The following is a 17477-nucleotide window of genomic DNA, read 5'->3' on the forward strand; positions in this document are numbered from 1 at the left end:
AAGAAGGAAAGCATAAACTAGTTTAATAGTCGATAATATTTAATAGCTAGAAGATTGACTGGATCAATCAAATATATGTAGGTATTATTTTCTTATTTAAGCTCACCTACATATCTCTTAAAATAAAGTTATATAAATAATAAAATAAGTTGGAAATAAATGACAAACGGAAGATACCGAGTTTAGCTAGATTATTAAAATAAACTTTTCAAATCCGTTTTTCTTCTAAATTGGATTGATCCATGGTCAGTTGATAGAGAAAAGCTGCGACGATTTGAATATATATTTTATATCTTATATCCCATCATTTGAAAAAAGTGCAAACGATAGTGCAAAATGGGAATTCAACTTGAAATGCCAAAAGTTAAAAACAAAAGTCAAAAGTCATAGCCAACTGTGAAATTCTTCTATTTCGTATAGCTACGATAAAAAGGTGCAAGAAAAATCAAATATTCGCATATGATATGATGGGTAAAATGAGCATTTTGATATTTGTGCGCCTTATTTGCATTGATGCGATGAAAATGGAAAATGGAAAATGTTTGCACGTGAATTTCCAGTCGAACGAAGCTCGGTCGCAATAGCCAGCCAAATGGCAGCAGCAGCCAGACATAGACACTGATTGAATTACAGATGCGAGTTCCTTCATCAATACTGCCGAAAGCGGATGCCATAAACACCACCTGGATGCCGCACACACACACAGACACACACATACAGACTCACACAACCCATTTCCTCGCATAGAAGGGCAGGCGGGTGGCCGTGGCTGTGGCTGTGGGTGTGGCAGCAAGTCGCATGCTACGAGTACTTGCGAAAAGTGCCCAGAAATGAGAGGGTATTCGGTGCGAGAAGCATAAATTTCGCACAAAAGTTGCAACCAAACTGTTTACGAGCCAAAGGCAAACAGGCGGCGAGAAAGAGAGGCCAAGCGAGAGGGTGTGATAGAGATGGGGCGAATGGCAGGCGGGCAGGCAGGCGGGCGACCGACGAAACTGAAAAGTAAAGTGCACAAAAGCAGAAAATATGATTTCCTTTTTGGCGACGACGAGCAGAAAGATAATTTTCTAAACCGAACCGTGCACACACACACACACAGAGAGAGAGAGAATACGGCACACATACACACGCACAGCCCAAGAGGAGAAGGAGTTGGTAGCAAATGGAAAGCAAGTTGGTTGCAATTTCTGCAGCCTGGTCAAAATGAAAACCCAGCAGGCGAACCAGCTCGACGACAGCTGGCTAGGGCATTCAAGGTATCTGAAAATTACAAAATGAATTTTTGGCGTGGGCGTGGGCGTGGTGCGAATTGGGGATCGTTGCATTGGAAATGTCATCAGCATGGATGAAATGCCGGAAAAGTCAAAACGTAACGAAACTTATCAGCAACTACGTCGGATACTTTGTGCAGCAGCAGCAGCAGCAGCACTTGGCCTAGCCAAAGATTTCGGTTTTAAAGCAGAGCTTGTCTTTGGCAATATATAGACATATACATACGTATGTATATGTATATGTATATGGCTGCGAAATATTAATTTGCAATTCGGAAGTGCTACTCGTGATTTACAGCACTTGAAATACACTTATTAACATCGCCCCGAGCATAATTTACATGTTAACACTTAAACGCACTTCTCTCTCTCTCTCTCTCTCTCTCTCTCTCTCTCTCTGCTGTGACCTTTTCTCTGTTTTTTTCGTTGCTCGCACCCGCCTGCTGCAGTCAACTATGTGAAAATTTATGTCTGCATTTTGGTTAGGCAAACAGTAAAAAAAAAATAGAAATGGCCACACTCAACGCATCTGCTGCCCCAAGTGCAGCCCCAAATTAAAATGAGCGTAAATTTTGCCAACAATTGCAAAATGTTTGCAACCGAAGCGAAAGGTAGCTGACGAAACTTGCAACTTGTTCATTGCTTATTAAAATTTATACACTGCGCGAAATTCAGTATTGTTGATGCTGTGAGGAGAACAGCTCACAAAAGTTAGGTAAGTATTTGATAGCTCTGCCCAGGATTTTAATTATCGTAATTAAAATGGTTAAAGAAGCACTTTTAATATACGTAAATATGTAAAACCATTGTATATACATAATATTTAAAAAATTATGCATACAAAATAAAATTTTAAAAAATATATGTACATTTAAAATATATGTATTTAAAAAAAATATGTACTCTATGTCTTCCTGTAGTTTTATGTGTCTTAGTGATCTGAGTGTTAGTGACCTTGCCGTTCTCTAAACCTTGAAGCGTTAGCTGAGAGCTACGACGAATATAAATAAAATTAAATATAAATAAATTAAAACAATACAAAAAAAAAAAAAAATAATAATAATAATAATAATAATATAAATTAAACTAAATAATTTCTCTAGTCTAAAATTGGTTATTCTTTTATTTTATTTATTTTTTTTTAAATTTATAAATAAAGCACAGATAAAATAATATAATAAAATTAAATATAAATAAAAAATTAAATAAAAAAAAAAAAAAAAGACTAGATAATTTTTCTAATTAAATTTTTGAGCTTTAATATATTATTTTATTATTTTATTTTGTGTTGTCACGTTGTTCGTTTATTTATTTAATTATAATCTGTCGACTTGATAATAAATTATATTACATATTTATTTACAGTTATATAAGTTTATATCTTGTGCTTGGGTTAATGGATTGCGTCTTCAGACCAATAATATAAATGCAATTAAATTTGATCAATAATACAAAATAAAATAAGAAAATTGAGGCCTTTCTGTTATGCTCAGTGTATTTATCTCATTTAAATCATGTTCCACGCCCAAGGCATGGCAAAGAATGTGTCTTTTTTACGAGGTAAACCTCCACAGCCTTTGCCTTTGCGCTTGGCAACTTGTGGCCAAGTACGCTGGGTCTTGGGCTCCGGGTTTGGGCTTTTGACCACTTTACACGTGTTAGTCCATAAGGATGCACATTACGAACATTTGTGGACACATGAATGGGACAGCGGTCAACAAGGTGGACACAATTTGTGGCAGGACCTTTGCGAGTCGCCAGCAAAGAACAAACAAGACGACCAAAGGTGGACACCAAAAAAATGACCTCAATTTATCTTGTAAAATATTCTGGCTAGCAGCGAGAGCAAGGGGAGCATAGCATAGTCGCAGGCGAAGCAACATTCTGTGGCTTGAGTTATGTTCAAGTTTGTGGTTGCAAAACTTTAAAGGGCCAGGCTGAAAGTACTTACGAGAGAATGTGTGGGTAAGGCCGGGGCCATGACAAATTCAATCAAAAGAGCAACTGATGACGCGACGGAGGGGGCGTACGGATGTGCAGCTTATATGGACGGCTTCTTGGCTTGAGTTTCAGCTTGAGCTACCTCGAATGCCAAATGCTGCAATGCAATGCAGTAAAAATGCTCAGGCTGACAACAAAAAGACACACAGCAACAGAAAAGAGAGAGAGAGAGAGAGATACAGATACAGATACATTTACAGTAAAGCAGAGCTGGAGATGGAGCTGGAATTGGAGGTCTGGTGTGGGACGACAAACGTACGAATGCGCAGAGCTGCATCATTAATCATTTCCAGCCAAGGAATACAACGACAGAGACGAGACGGAAAAGAAGGCGATGACGACGAAGACGACGACGACGACGATGGCAGTAGAAAAAGTCAATTTCTCATGAAAATATTTTGTATCTGTATCTATTTGATAAAAAAAAAAAAACAAGAAAGAAGAAGAAGACGAATTTACGTGGCAATTTAAACTGGAGCCACAGTAGCGCTTCTCTATTTTATTGGCTATTCAAGTTTAACGTGGCTTGAAGCTTGTTGCTGCCCAATCCCCAGTTGAATGAGTGGTTGAGTGGCTCACTACGGGGTGTTCGCCTCTTGAGTGGCTGCTGATTAGCTGCCTGGCAGGAGGAGACAAAGGCCAAGCTCGGGCCCAGATGAATGTCTTCAATCATTTAATTGTGGGCTTGATTGACATTCATGCGAAAAGTGTGCAGCGCTTCCTGCTGGCCAAGCACTTCAGCCTGGCTTAGATTTAATTAGCCTGGATGAAAGGGTTGTTGCAAACAGCAAAAGTAACAAAGCAACAAAGCAACAACAACAACAACAACCACAACAGGAGCTGAAAAGTATAACGATTATCAAGTATATACAGTTTACGGGGCGTTTCTTAACTCGAATGCTTTTACCGAGCTGCCAGTCTCAAAGATAAATTAGAGAAATATATTTAATGACTTTTCATGACCAGCAAATGTCAACAAACAGAACATTTACAGGCAGACACAACAGCAACAACGACAATGATAACAAAACTATGTGAATGGTGGATTGTTTATCTAAACTGTAGGACCCTCCTCCTAGCTATTCTTGTTGTTGTTGTTGCTGTTGATTGCAGTGCGCAGTAGGTGTGAAAATTGTTGATTAATGTTTAGTTTTTTTTTTTTTTTTTTGAATTGTCATTGCTAAAATTGCATATTCAAAACTGTAAAGAAAATTTGGTTGAATATTTTTAAAAACATCTTTTGAGATATATAAAAATATTGTATTTTTAGCTGTGAATGGAAATCCATATATTAGAAAGCTCTGTATGCCCATTGAAATAAATATTTCATTTCCCAATTTTATGGAAATTGAAAAATTAATTGAATTTAAAACATAAAATTAATTTTGTACATTTTTGAGTTTTTTTGCGTTAAGTCATTCAAAAGGAATTTTGAATGTCACTAATTAGTCTGATTATAATTTTTTAATACTTATCTTAATCATAAGTATTAGACAAATCGCATAAGTTTTAATAAAAGATCTTTAATATTATTTATTTAACAATAAAATGCTTGGAAATGAATTTCGTTCAAGATTGACCTAAAAAATAAAAACGATAAATATATTTTGAAAAATTAATTTGCTATTTTTGTCAAACAATTTACAAATATTGAAACTAAAAATAAAAACATTATCAGTCTTAATGCAATAAACTAAATTCATTTTATGTCCACAAAGAAAAATTAGCCCATTTATTTTTTTCTCAAACGTTAAAATCAAAAAACCATTAGGAAGCATTTGGAAACCCAGGCAAAGCCACAATAAAAAACTGTTATCCGTTTAAATATGGTCACAAATTTTATACAACTTTTTATGACAAAAAAAAAAAAAAAGCTTCTCACATATTTTTAATACATACAATACGGGAAAAAAATAAATAACTCATGGCAGATCGTCATTGATTCAAGTTGAATACTTTAAAGCGGCTCAAATTGAAAAACTTTCAACATGGCCAGCCCAACTACGTATTGCTATATACATGTATATATATATATGTATAAACGTAAAGCTTATGTATTTTATTTTCATATATTTTGTATACAGATGCGCATGTGTCTAAAAAAGAAAGAAAGAAACATTTCGTTTCGTCTCGTCAGGGAAATATGAAAGCTGTTGGTAAACTTTATGCAGCGCCTAAGCCCGTGCTTCATAGCCATGCCCCATACCCCATACCCCTTCCTCGTCTACAACTTCATCTCCGCCCAGACCTTTGGCTGTGTCTCCGGTCTGTCATTTTGGCCCGCTGCGTGTATTGCCTCAGCCATGGCTCAAATATGAAATCCATCAGGGATGCTAAGAGCTGTCAATCAAAATCAGCGAGGGAAACTTTTTCAGCAAAAATTTACATTTCCCTCTTCTCTCTATCTCTCTCGCTCTTGCGCTTGCTCTTGCTCTTGCTCTCGGTCCTGCCCTGTGCGGGGTAGCTCTGGATTATGCTCAGCATGTTTGCCAGATTGAAAGCGAATTAAAAATGAAATTTAAAGCATGCCCCGATGCAGGCATCCATGCAAAATTGATGTCAATTTAAAAACGTTGCCAAAGGCTTTGCGTTTTAATTCCTAATGGTCGAAAATGACAACAATTCTGCACGCTGGCCTGAGACTCTCTGATGAGACGCTAGCAAATGCGATTACCAAAAAGAAAAAACTAACAACAACCAGAAGCAGTAATTGCCCCTGTTTTCAAATTTCCCTCTCTCTCCCCCCTCTCTCTCCTTTCGTGTTGGGAGCGTGGCAAAAATGTGAAGAGAAACTGTCCAGCTTTTCGCAGTTGTAGGTGGAGAGCGAGTAACAATGGCGATCGGTGTACAAAAAGTGCCGCCAGCTCATAAAAAAGCGAGTGAAGAATTATCAGGGCTGCTTGTGCTTGTATTGTGTACTTGGCAGACAAAGACAAACTCAGCTGAAGGCCAAAAATCAGCTTAAGATCGTTTCAAAGTCCGCCTGGACGCGACTCATTGAATACACGCATAGTTAGAGTGTGTGGCATGAATGGCAGCAGCAGCAGCAGCAGCAGCAGCAGCAGCAGCAGCAGCAGCAACAGCAATGGCTGCCTTTCCATGATTAATCAATATTTTTGTGTGGAAATGCAACAAAAGCGTCGCCAAGTGGCGGGCAGCAGTTGCCACCAGCTAAAGCTACAGCTACAGATGCGGCTGCGGCTGCCGCATTTCTTTTGGGCCAGGTTTTTCAGTTTCGGTTGCGGCATTTGACAGATCAACGCGCGCTGACAGCTTTGTGTTCATTGTTGCTGTTGTTGTTTTTGTTGTTGTTGCTGTTGCCGGGTTGCCATTGAGCAATGTTGAGCATAATTGATGATGCGGCTTTGGCTTTTGAATTTCGTATTTTGTATGTGTATTAGTATTTCATATACATTGTAGCATATTTTTGTGTTTTTTTTTTCGATGGGGGTTTCTTGATCGCATTTGGCTTCACGCTACGCTCACATTTTGTGGGGGCTTTTGTGATCGATCATTGGGCGAATAGAAGCGAATTTCAGTTGTCTGATCGCATCGGCTACTGTTTATGTTCACGGTTTATTGCTGATGATAGCCATGAGTGGTGTAAAGAAAAAAACAAAAACCAAATAAACAAACCTGTTCGGCCAACTGAGGGCTGGCAATTACAATGTGGAAGGCCTCTAATTAGAACTGTGCCGTCGACGGAATATTGATTATTCGTTAACTAAGCGTATAATATACCGATTGGAAATTGAAAAACAATCCTTATTTTTATATTTCTTATCTAAATCTACACGAGCATTAAATAATTATTGGAATTGACCTTTAAAGTTATACAGCGGATGCTTAGCACTGGAATGTAGAAACTATATAAGTTATGATTTGAAAGAGGATATATTCAATTATAATATAGATTATAAATTATTCAGTTCCAGAAACACATCTCAGCCCCTGATATAAGCCTGTCTTATTATAAAACTTCTACCAATAAATTTTTTATTTTTAATTGTTAACTTTATTAACAATTAGTTTAACAATTGGAGTTTCTGATTTTACTGATTAGCATCTGAATTTTCTTTAGAAGTTAGGAATTAAAGCAAAATAATTTCGAATGGGGCTAGCATTGAATTTCAGCTTAATCGCAATACATTAGGCTTAGGCTATTTAGTATTTTAGTATTTAGTACTTTAGTATTTTCCGGTTTCCAGGGCGCATCTCTTCAAAATTAATATTAACATTCGATTGCCATACCACAGTTGAAATCTCTTTAAATTATTTTATTTCAGTCGAAATTAAATATTCGGCGAAAATATTCAGTTTGCCTTGGTCATTGCTTTTGTTTGAAGAATATAAAATTTATTTTTCTGCCCGATTTGATTCACATTAAATAAGCTGTTAAAACGCAAGTAATTCTGGCGCCTTCAACGCTGGAACTGAGCTGAAGTGGGAGCTGGTAGCTGGAAATGAAATGCCGCAATCATTTTGGGCTGCAGCCACAGGAATCAGATATCCAGCTGGGATAAGAAAAGCGCGCACTCATGGCCAGTGCAAATATTTCTGAGGCCGGAGACCGCCGAGGAAATTGCCGCATTCCACGAGCCGAGGACAACGGACGGCTAGGGCGAAGCTCAACCTGTGGCCAGTTCGCATCACGGCGTTTCCGTGGCCGCGGGCATAAATGAAAATATAGAGAAATACGTATAAATAAGATTGCGACTGGTGAGCCGGATGGCACGCGGGGTTCTCAGTGGCGAAAGGGGGTTGGGGGGTCGAGGCTGGCAAATGTTGAGGCAGAAACTTTACTTGAAACAACAACAAAATAATGCCTCATTTTTTCTTATCGCAGCAATAAAGCAGCATAAACGCTTCATTTCCATTTGTCTCGCAACTGAATCGCCCTCAGCCCTCAGCAGAGACGCAACGTCACTCGCCCGAAGAGACAGCAGATAGAGAGAGCAAGCGAGAGAGCGACAGAGTGAGAGAGAGAGAGGGTCAGCTTGACTGGAGGGGTAGTGGAAGGGGGGATACATGGTGGCCACCCAGTCGGCGACGCCGGCTGTCCACATCAGAAGCTTTACCGAAGTAAGACTAAAGAAAAAAAAACCGTTTACACGCCAAGCTCAAGTTTCTTGCTTTCTTTCTTTTTCTTCTACTGCTGTTTCTTGCAATTTTGCCCTGTTCTCTGTTTCGTCATTTCTTGTAAGCCATCAGTCCGCTGTCGCTGTTGCTGCTGTGGCTGTTGCTGTTGTTGCAGCATTTTTATCGCCCGTAAGTTTTGCTTATTTAAACACATCAACAACAACAACAACAACAACAATAACAACAGCAACAACCGGCGGCACAATATTCACGGTAAATAAAAAAACAAAAGTCACTTCCGTTGCGCCAAAAGGAAAACGCGAAAAGTCTGCAGACGACGTCTGTGGGCAGTGGCCCCATCGACTTAGGACTAGATGTAGAGTTCTTCTAATTAGTTGGAAAAAAAAAAAAACAGTTGTATATATCGACGGCAGAAATATTGGAGTAAGCTTAAAAAGCTTAAGCACACACTATGGGTATATTATATGCTTATAAAGTACATGCGGAAGAGAAATCGCACAAGATTACGCTTATTAAAAATGTCCGTAAACTTGGATTTGGGCTAAGACAAATTAAGCACTGGCTGAGCTTCACCAATTGTCAAGTGCATTAAATAAGTTTTTATCATATAGAGCAGCAAATGTTTAATTTAATTTTAATGTAGACTATAATAATAATCTATATGTGATTCGTCAAAGAGTTCTTCAATTAACGTAATTGATGCCCATATTAAAAATTCGAGCAAATCTGAAATTTTTGTTTAGTATCAGAAAAATTTATAGTAAAGAAGCTTAATAAATGTAGACAAAACTTCCATCACTTCTTGGATTAATTGCACATGTACAATAATTTACAATAATTAAAACAAATTTCTATGTATCGATATATGTAAATGCAAACGTAGTATGCCCTCTAATACATACATAACTGTTACAGATACATAAATGTTCAGATTTACAGTTTATCCCTCATGCTTACTTTTTGTTAACTGCTCCGGAAATTAAAAACTTGAATAACGTCGAACTATTCTATTATTAGTAGTTTATATGAGATTAATTGATTTTAGGGCTGTTAGTATTCGTATTTTAATAGATTATATTGTAAAATGTTAAGTACTTTTTTCTATATATATTCCGCTGTTCACATATCTTTAATGATTAACTAGTATTTCTCAATTCTCTCTATTTTCTTCTCTCAATATAAATATAGACAGAAAAATAGGGAGAGATAAGGAGAGAGAGAGAAAGAGATGAAGAGAGAGAGAGAGAGAGAGAGAAGGAAAGAGAGATAAAAAGAGTGAGAGAATCGAGAAAGCTACAGAAAGAGAAAGAGAGACCTCTCTGTGCATACATTTCTTACCACAATTTTTACTTTCTTATATACTTTCTTATCTTATTCTTTTACTTCATTATCATCTGTATATTTAGTATAGTTATATTAAAATCGTCTTCTCTATAAGTCTACGACGTATCCAGATAAACGTTTCTGTCTAAGTACTTTTGTAAAATTCTCATATATGTTTATAAATAAAGAGAGAAAAATCCAATACTGCCTGTCTCTATATAATTACTGAACTTTCGACTGGCCCTCAAATAGTTAACAATTTCTAATGTGCTGATACAAATGCTGCAATTTATAAATAAAAATGTTGTTAACCAATATGAAGCAGCTCTGAGAATTGACTCTAATAGCATTATATTAAGAGTCAGAAGTATTTCTGTTCAATAACGTATTAAATCATTAGACTAGATAAATGACATCCGCATACTTTGCATGCATAATTGACCTGCTCTTGATATTGATATGGGAGTCTAATAGCTCAACAAATTGCCGTTGCTCAGTGTAAATCAATTTGTTTATGGCTAAGCATTAGATTGTCTCGTTTACTTGTCCAGGCGATAGGCCATCAATAAAGCTATCAGCACGATGGGCTCAGTGCTCAGATAAGCGGACAGAAACTATTTAAAAATGTGATAAATCTTAACTCGATTGGCTAATTGACAGCAGATATGCGAGTATGTAATATGTGTGTGTGTGTGTGTGTTTGGTAATCAACAAGTTTGCGGCGCAAATGCAAATTAATTAGTGAGCTGTGCTGTGGCTGCTTTAATTGCGCCTGGAGTAAACTTGCCAAACGTTGCGGCGTCCACACGACGTATGCGTGTTGCATGCAGCAAACAAGAGAGAGAGAGAGAGAGACGAGCACGGCCCGATAATTGAATTTGCTCGGCTGTTGGTGCCAGCGTCCGCATGCGTAAAGCACAGCTGTAGCTGGCTGCAATGTTGCCTCCAATTTGCCACAGGCGCCGCCTTTAAATTTGAGTTATGGCAGCCAACGAGTCGAAGTGCGTATGTATGATATATACACACATACATACATATATGTATGTATATGTATATTCATATGAACATGTTTGAGCCATGCGTAAATTTTGTCCCCGAAAAACTGGCTGCGGTAGTTGGTAGTTTGGTAGTTGGTGTTGCTTTTGTTGTTGTTGTACTCCTCGTTGTTGCTGTTGCTGTTGCTGTAGCTTCAGCTGGCCAATCTCCACCCTGCAGTGTTCGTCTTGAGACATAAATCATCTAAATCACTCGAACATGCAGCTGCCACTGGCTCAGTCTGTGCCTCAGCGAGCCAAAGACATTAAATAAATCGCTGCCTGCCAAATGTTTCACATACGATTTGCCTAAGCAACTCAGCTTGGCAAAAAGTTTTGCATTTTATGCCAGCTACAGCTCGAACTAGACCCAGAGCTCTACCGAGCTCCCTTTGGCATTCAGTGGAGTTTGTTGCGAGGCTTTGGTTGGAGTGCTCCTTGGGCAGAGCCATGTCAAGTGCATGTGTATCGTACATTACGCACAGGTGGCGACATATGCTAAATGTCACATAGTTTAAGCTCGATTGGAGCAAGCATATTCATGTCCTGCGCACATGTATAATTTATGATACACACGTCAATTGTATGCTATTTTAGTCACCCAGATAGATTGATCTAGAGCAATAATTGAATTGAACTGTAATTGAATAACACTTCATATATTGCAAACAAAGAGCACTATTTTTAGAGAACAATTGAGTTAATTGTTTGCTTTGTGCAACATAAATAATTACAAAATATAATAATGGATTAATTGAAAATAGTTTTCTATATATTCTGAGATATTCTATAGATAAGCTGATTCGTACACTAATTTAGCTAGTATTAATCAGAGAAAATTCCATTTCTCTTTAAACTGAAAGTCCCACAACAACACCTAGCCCAGTTTTTAAAGTCGGTTCCTCGTGAATCTCTTTAAAGTCGTCCTTTTCGACAAGTTGGCACATGAGATGCGAGCACAGCACAAGCTGAAAGCCCATTTGTCCTTGGTATCAGAGTAAACGCCACTACAGAATCTAGGTTGACTTATATACTTCCGCTTCCGGCAAGAGAACATACGTTCCAACTCCACTCCGGCTCTCGTTTTGTGTGTTTTCCGTATTTTATGGCGGTATTATTCTGGCTTTTGCCTTCTGCTTGGGCCCGTGCTGAGTGCTGGGCGTAGAAACAGAATTTTATGCAAATATCCTAATCAAATTCACATTTTGAAGTTCAACTGTTTTATCCAAAACTTTTACCTTCAGCCGCTGCCGACGCGCCCCAGCTTCTGCTGTGCTCTCCGCCTCCTGCTCTAGAGGTTTGCCACCCATTTTTAATTTATTTCCACTTAAAAAACGAATTGCACGACGCGAACGCAAGAAAAGAAGGCCACGGGCATAGGCTCAGCTTCCGAGTTCCAATCCCACTCACACATCTGCCTCCTCCTCCTCTCCGCTCTCTGCGTGTCTCTCATCGGCAGCATCCGCTGCTCGCATCCTGTGCGTGCGTCCGGTGGAGCGCGGGTCGGCGCTGAGTTCGAGCTTTGGGTACTTGGTTGTGGATGGCGGCGTTATCGGGTGGTTCGTGTGGGTTGTCGCCGTGCACACCACAGTGGCAATATCCTCATCCGCCGCCCATTGCCTGCTGAACGCCTGCGAGGGGTGTCCTCCATATTTTCACTTATCACAGATCCCACTCCTGGCGGCCCAAAAAACTTAAATCCGCATGTCGAAAGCGATTAAACAGTTACCGTGTGGCTGTGTCCTGAATGCGCTGGAACTGGAACTGTTGGCTCTTAGCCGCTGACTGCTGGCTGTTGGCTGTTGGCTGCTTCTTCATTTGTTCAGAATTAAAACAAAAGCATCCAAAGGATAAAATTAGTCACCGCAGTGACAGTAATTCAGACAGCACTTTGTCTCTCTCCTTCTCTCTATCCCTCTCTCTCTTCCTCTCTCTCTCTATGTGTGCCAGTGGCTTTGCAGTTTAATGCAGGAAGTTTTCACAGCGCAGAGGAACTTCCCACTCCCGTGGAGGGAATTCGTTGCGCCACTCGGCAACAACTGTGCAACATTCGGTGGCTCTGCCGTTTGATTAATTGCAATTTAAACGGTTTCAATTAAGGCAATGGCGCATCTTTCTGCTGCACAGCGGCCCAGAGACCAAAAACAAGCGCAAACAATTTTGTTCTCTTTTTGTTTTTGCTCCTAAACGTAATATCAATTGAATTGATTTGATGGCATTGACAGACAACGCTGCAGCTGGTGCTGTCTCCAGATATGTATATTCGTTGCGTGGATAATTTTTTTGTTTTTTTTTTTTTTTTTTTTTTTTTGGAAAATTAATGAGTAATTTTCTATGGAAATTTTTGCGCCGTTTCAAATCGAGGGGAAGTGCACTTTAATAACAGGTAATACGGTTCCAAACATTTCAAAATAATTTGATAACGTGAATCACCTGCACTGCGCTCTAAATTCATTTTGCATAGTTGATTATGTAATATGTGACGCATATCGAAAAATTGTTAAATAGTGAAATTTTGTTATGAGATTAACTAACGAAAATATATATTTGTATATTCAATTATCAAGCAACGTACAAAAAATATTTAGTCAAATAATAAAATATTAAAATATATGTATTATGCATATATTAAATAAATATGTATATAATATATAGTTATAAATATGATTATATGCATTCATTCAATTAAACAAACAACGCATACAAAATATTTAGTCATATAATAAAATATTTAAATATATATATTGAATAAATATATAAATATATATAAAATAATAATTTATATTGTATTTAATTCAAAAAATAAAAAATAAAAGGAAAAGTTTTAGACTAACATTGTAGAGTTAAAAGTTATTGATTTATGTATATACATATATGGCTTTATTAACAATTAGATGTTTAGTTACTTTATGAAATCTGAGCAGAGTTGAGTCTAGATTTCATTGTTATGCAAGTATATAACATATCAGTCACAGATATAACTTTAGATAACCAATATCAATATGCAAAACATGGAAAATATTGAGAAATGACCATAAACTAATATTAAATTAAAACAAATTTCAATAAAAAAAAAAAAAAAAAAAGTTGACTATCGACAGCTCAGATAAATAATAATTTAATAAAATAAATAAATTGTTAAATTTCTAAGATGGTTTCAGCTGAACAACTTACAATAATAAACAATAGATAATATCTCTCTCAATCTTAAAGACCTTTAAGCGCTGAACAGCTTGATGTTGCCTGCTGTTGATTATGGCTGAGCTTAAGCTCTTTACGATTTGTGGCAATATTATTCTCATATTCATCAATGTGTGTTGCAGCTCTTTAAGCATATGCTTCCACACATATGCCACCCCTCTCTATATGTCTGTCTGTCTCTCGCTTTCGTTGTGTTGCCTGCCCTTTCGGCAGTTGTTGCCATGGTCAAGACACAACAATGCCCAACGAGTCGCCGCGAGTGCAGCCAAGGATTAATTCCTAATTTCGGCTAATGCCTCGCCGAGTGTTTCGGTTAGTGTTCGGTGCGTTGTTTACATTTCGGGTGTCGTGTTCTTGGGTTTTTGTCTAAATTACCTTGATAGAATGATGGCACAGCTACAGACAGTGCCAGGGCCAGTTGTGGTCCCATTTCCATTTCCATTTCCATTTCTATTCTCAAACCCAAACCCATTCTCAGTGTCTGTGCGTCCCTTCCCATGGCCCAGTTGGCAGGCCGCACTGCCCTACCCCCAGGCTGTCTTGGTATGGGCCTTTAACTGCAGCCCGGCCTTCGGGCCCACATGCTTGCCACCATCATTAATCATGACGTTTCAGCTCTGACACATTTGTCCGATCGGCAGCAACAGCAGCAGCGCGGCAGCGGCGGCGGCTACGCACTATTGTAATGAAAACGTTTTGGTAGCCCTCGTCAAGACGGCGAGTCGTTCGCACAGCGGGAGCGAGGAGGACGACGACACGTCAATAGACAATGAAAGTCCCGAGATGAGCAATTTGTAGGCAAATATTTTCATAATGCGACCACAACACAAGCCGCATGTAAATATTGGCCAACTATTAACGAACTATTAGCCACAGTTAGGAGCAGGCTAATTGTAGTTCAGAAAGCAGTCAAAATTGAATCTGATGACAGGAATTACCTTAAAGCAATTGCCAAAGTCAGTCAAAGTCAGTGAAGTAGTTTTAAGGGCTGTTTAACATTGTTAATGAGTACATGACTACTAAAATATGATAAACAACTTTTCATTGTTTAAAATAAGTAAATAAAATAATAAATAAAAATTATTTAATTTTTATTTTAATAAAAATAGCAAGCTCATTATTTTTTTTATTGAATAGCATGGAGTCTTATTAAAGTATCAATTATAAAACAATAAATATACTTAAATGCAGTTCAGTTTTCTTAATTTCCCATGCGATTTTTTGAATAAATATTGAATTATTTTTGTATACTTTTTGACTAGAGCAAAAGTAAATATAAATTATTTAGGTATTCTAAAAAATATTTAAAATTAAAAATTATCCAAGAGTATTATTTGCAAAGAATAAGTATAAGAAAACAAATCAATATTGCAAAAAAAAAAAAATAGTAATAATAAAAAAAAAAAATAGTTTTATGTTTCCGTAAATCTAAAAATCATGTTTCTATTTATTTCATTATTATTTTATGTATATGTATATAGAACGAAAATATTTGTTATATGACATTTATACACTTCCCTTGCTCTAAGTGGCCCGCTAGCCAATAAGGTAAAAGCTATGTTGCCCAATGCGGCTTTAGGGTAGGTGCTATGAAGGGTAAGGGGGTCAAGGGGTGCTCTGGCAAAAGGGTCATATGCCTCTACTTCTGTTGCCCGGTGTGGCACTGTGCAAGCGATACAATAATTGCTCTGGGCCGTCGTCGCCGTCATTGTTGCGGGTTTGGCATGAATTACAAAAAAAAAGACACACAACAACAAGAGCGACGAAAAATAAAGGAATAAAGAAAAGAAATAGCAAACAACAACAAAAAGCGAGTACAACAAAACAAGAACTGGGCATACAAAGCCGCCATTCATTTCATAGCCGGCGTTTGCAAACACACACACATACACAGCAATGTGTTTACACACACGACCCTGTCATGCAATGGTCACAGGGCTTCAGAGCACGAGCGGGATTCGGACCTGGAGCTGACCAAGCGAACGTGTTCTGTTCGATCAGACAACAACGCTGGCACCACCAACACCACTTGCACCACCACCAACACCAAGAAGGTGACCGCTGTTGTTGTCATTGGGTATACACACGTGTGTATGTGTGTTTGTGTGTGTGTGATTGCCTCAATCATGTAATTATTTCCTCCGCAACCACTTTACCAATACCAATGCGTCCGGGCAGCAAACTGACCAACACATCCATGCACACACACACACAGGAATCGACGTCGACAAATGATATTACAAGTGGGGCCAACCTGGTAGGCATTGAAAAAAATACAAAAAAGAAAAAAAAACAGTCGAAACTGGTAGCGTGTTTCGCTTTGAGTTTTGTTCTCTCTTTGTACATTTTGTACGCTAAGCAAACAACAGAACAGAAACAGAACAACTAGGGAATCAAGAAAGAACTGCTAAAGCCAGAACATCGAATTCCTAATACCCTGACAGATCATTGAAAGGAATATTTAATAAATTAGTGAAATTAGTGGTAGAGCTGATTGAATTTGAAAAATTTATGACTATTAAAGTTAGAGAATTACAGTTAAAGAATTTTTTATATTTCAAAAATGGTCTACTTTTGATTTATATTATCTGCTATATATGTATTAAAATTTTAATATATTTATATTTATTTTCATTTAAATTCTGTCTGAAAGCTATTCTCCAAGTATACGTGCTACATTCCCAATGGCAGAGCTGTCTTACCCTAAGTCTCATCTTGGTAAGAGCATAAAAAGTACAACAAAAAAGACGCAAAAAAAAAAAAACAGAACAGTCTGCATATATGTAGTATGTGTGTGTATCTTTGCGATACATAAAAAACTGTGTTTCGTGTTTTTGTGTTACTCAATTTAATTCAGGTAAAATATACATATATATACATTTATATATATATATACTTTTTTTTCGTCCAGGCCCGCAGCGCTCTTAAACTTTGGTCACGAACATGAAAAAGCGTCGTTTCCGTCGAATTGCTCGAAAATGGTTGACGGTTGATTGGTTCAGTTTTTGGTCAGAGGTCTCAGGTAGAGGCCAATGTCTAGACGAATCGAGTCTCGATTCAAAATGGCAGCCAAACTAAGTTTGAATAGTGAATACTAAATATGAATATGAGTGCGAGTGAATTAGTTCGTACGGCCAAAATATGAAATGTGAAAACCGCAACTAGCAAAAGGAAAAAAAAAAAAAAAAAAAAAAACAAAACGAAATACATAAAATAATAGAAAATGTAATTATGTTTATAATTTCACTCGTAATGCTTTTATCTCTGCTTTTGCAGCTTGTTTTCGTGGCCATTCAAAAAGAGTCGAAAACAAGGCTGAGAAAAAATGTGGCCAACCAAAGTAGCTAAAAAAAATTCAATGGAAAATTGAAATGGCCAAAACGAAACGGCTTAAATAGCTAGCTGTTTCATTTGCGGCTTTCAGCCTTCAACCTTCGCACACTTTTCAGCCCGGCCGTAAATAAATACGTATATTATAATGGCATTTAAATATGTTTTGCGGTTCCAGACTTCATTGCATTTGATATATGTATGTATAAATATGTAT

At 37.7% G+C, this 17477-nt stretch overlaps 1 protein-coding gene across 2 annotated transcripts in view; it reads right to left on the bottom strand.

Annotated features, from left to right (window-relative positions):
- LOC6573726 (homeotic protein proboscipedia) overlaps window positions 1–17477 on the bottom strand; it is a 40154-nt gene that overhangs the window by 5745 nt on the left and 16932 nt on the right. The gene's annotated exons all lie outside the window — the stretch shown is intronic.

The sequence above is a fragment of the Drosophila mojavensis genome, unplaced genomic scaffold, assembly GCF_018153725.1.
Source record: "Drosophila mojavensis isolate 15081-1352.22 unplaced genomic scaffold, ASM1815372v1 contig_16, whole genome shotgun sequence".
NCBI lineage: Eukaryota > Metazoa > Arthropoda > Insecta > Diptera > Drosophilidae > Drosophila > Drosophila mojavensis.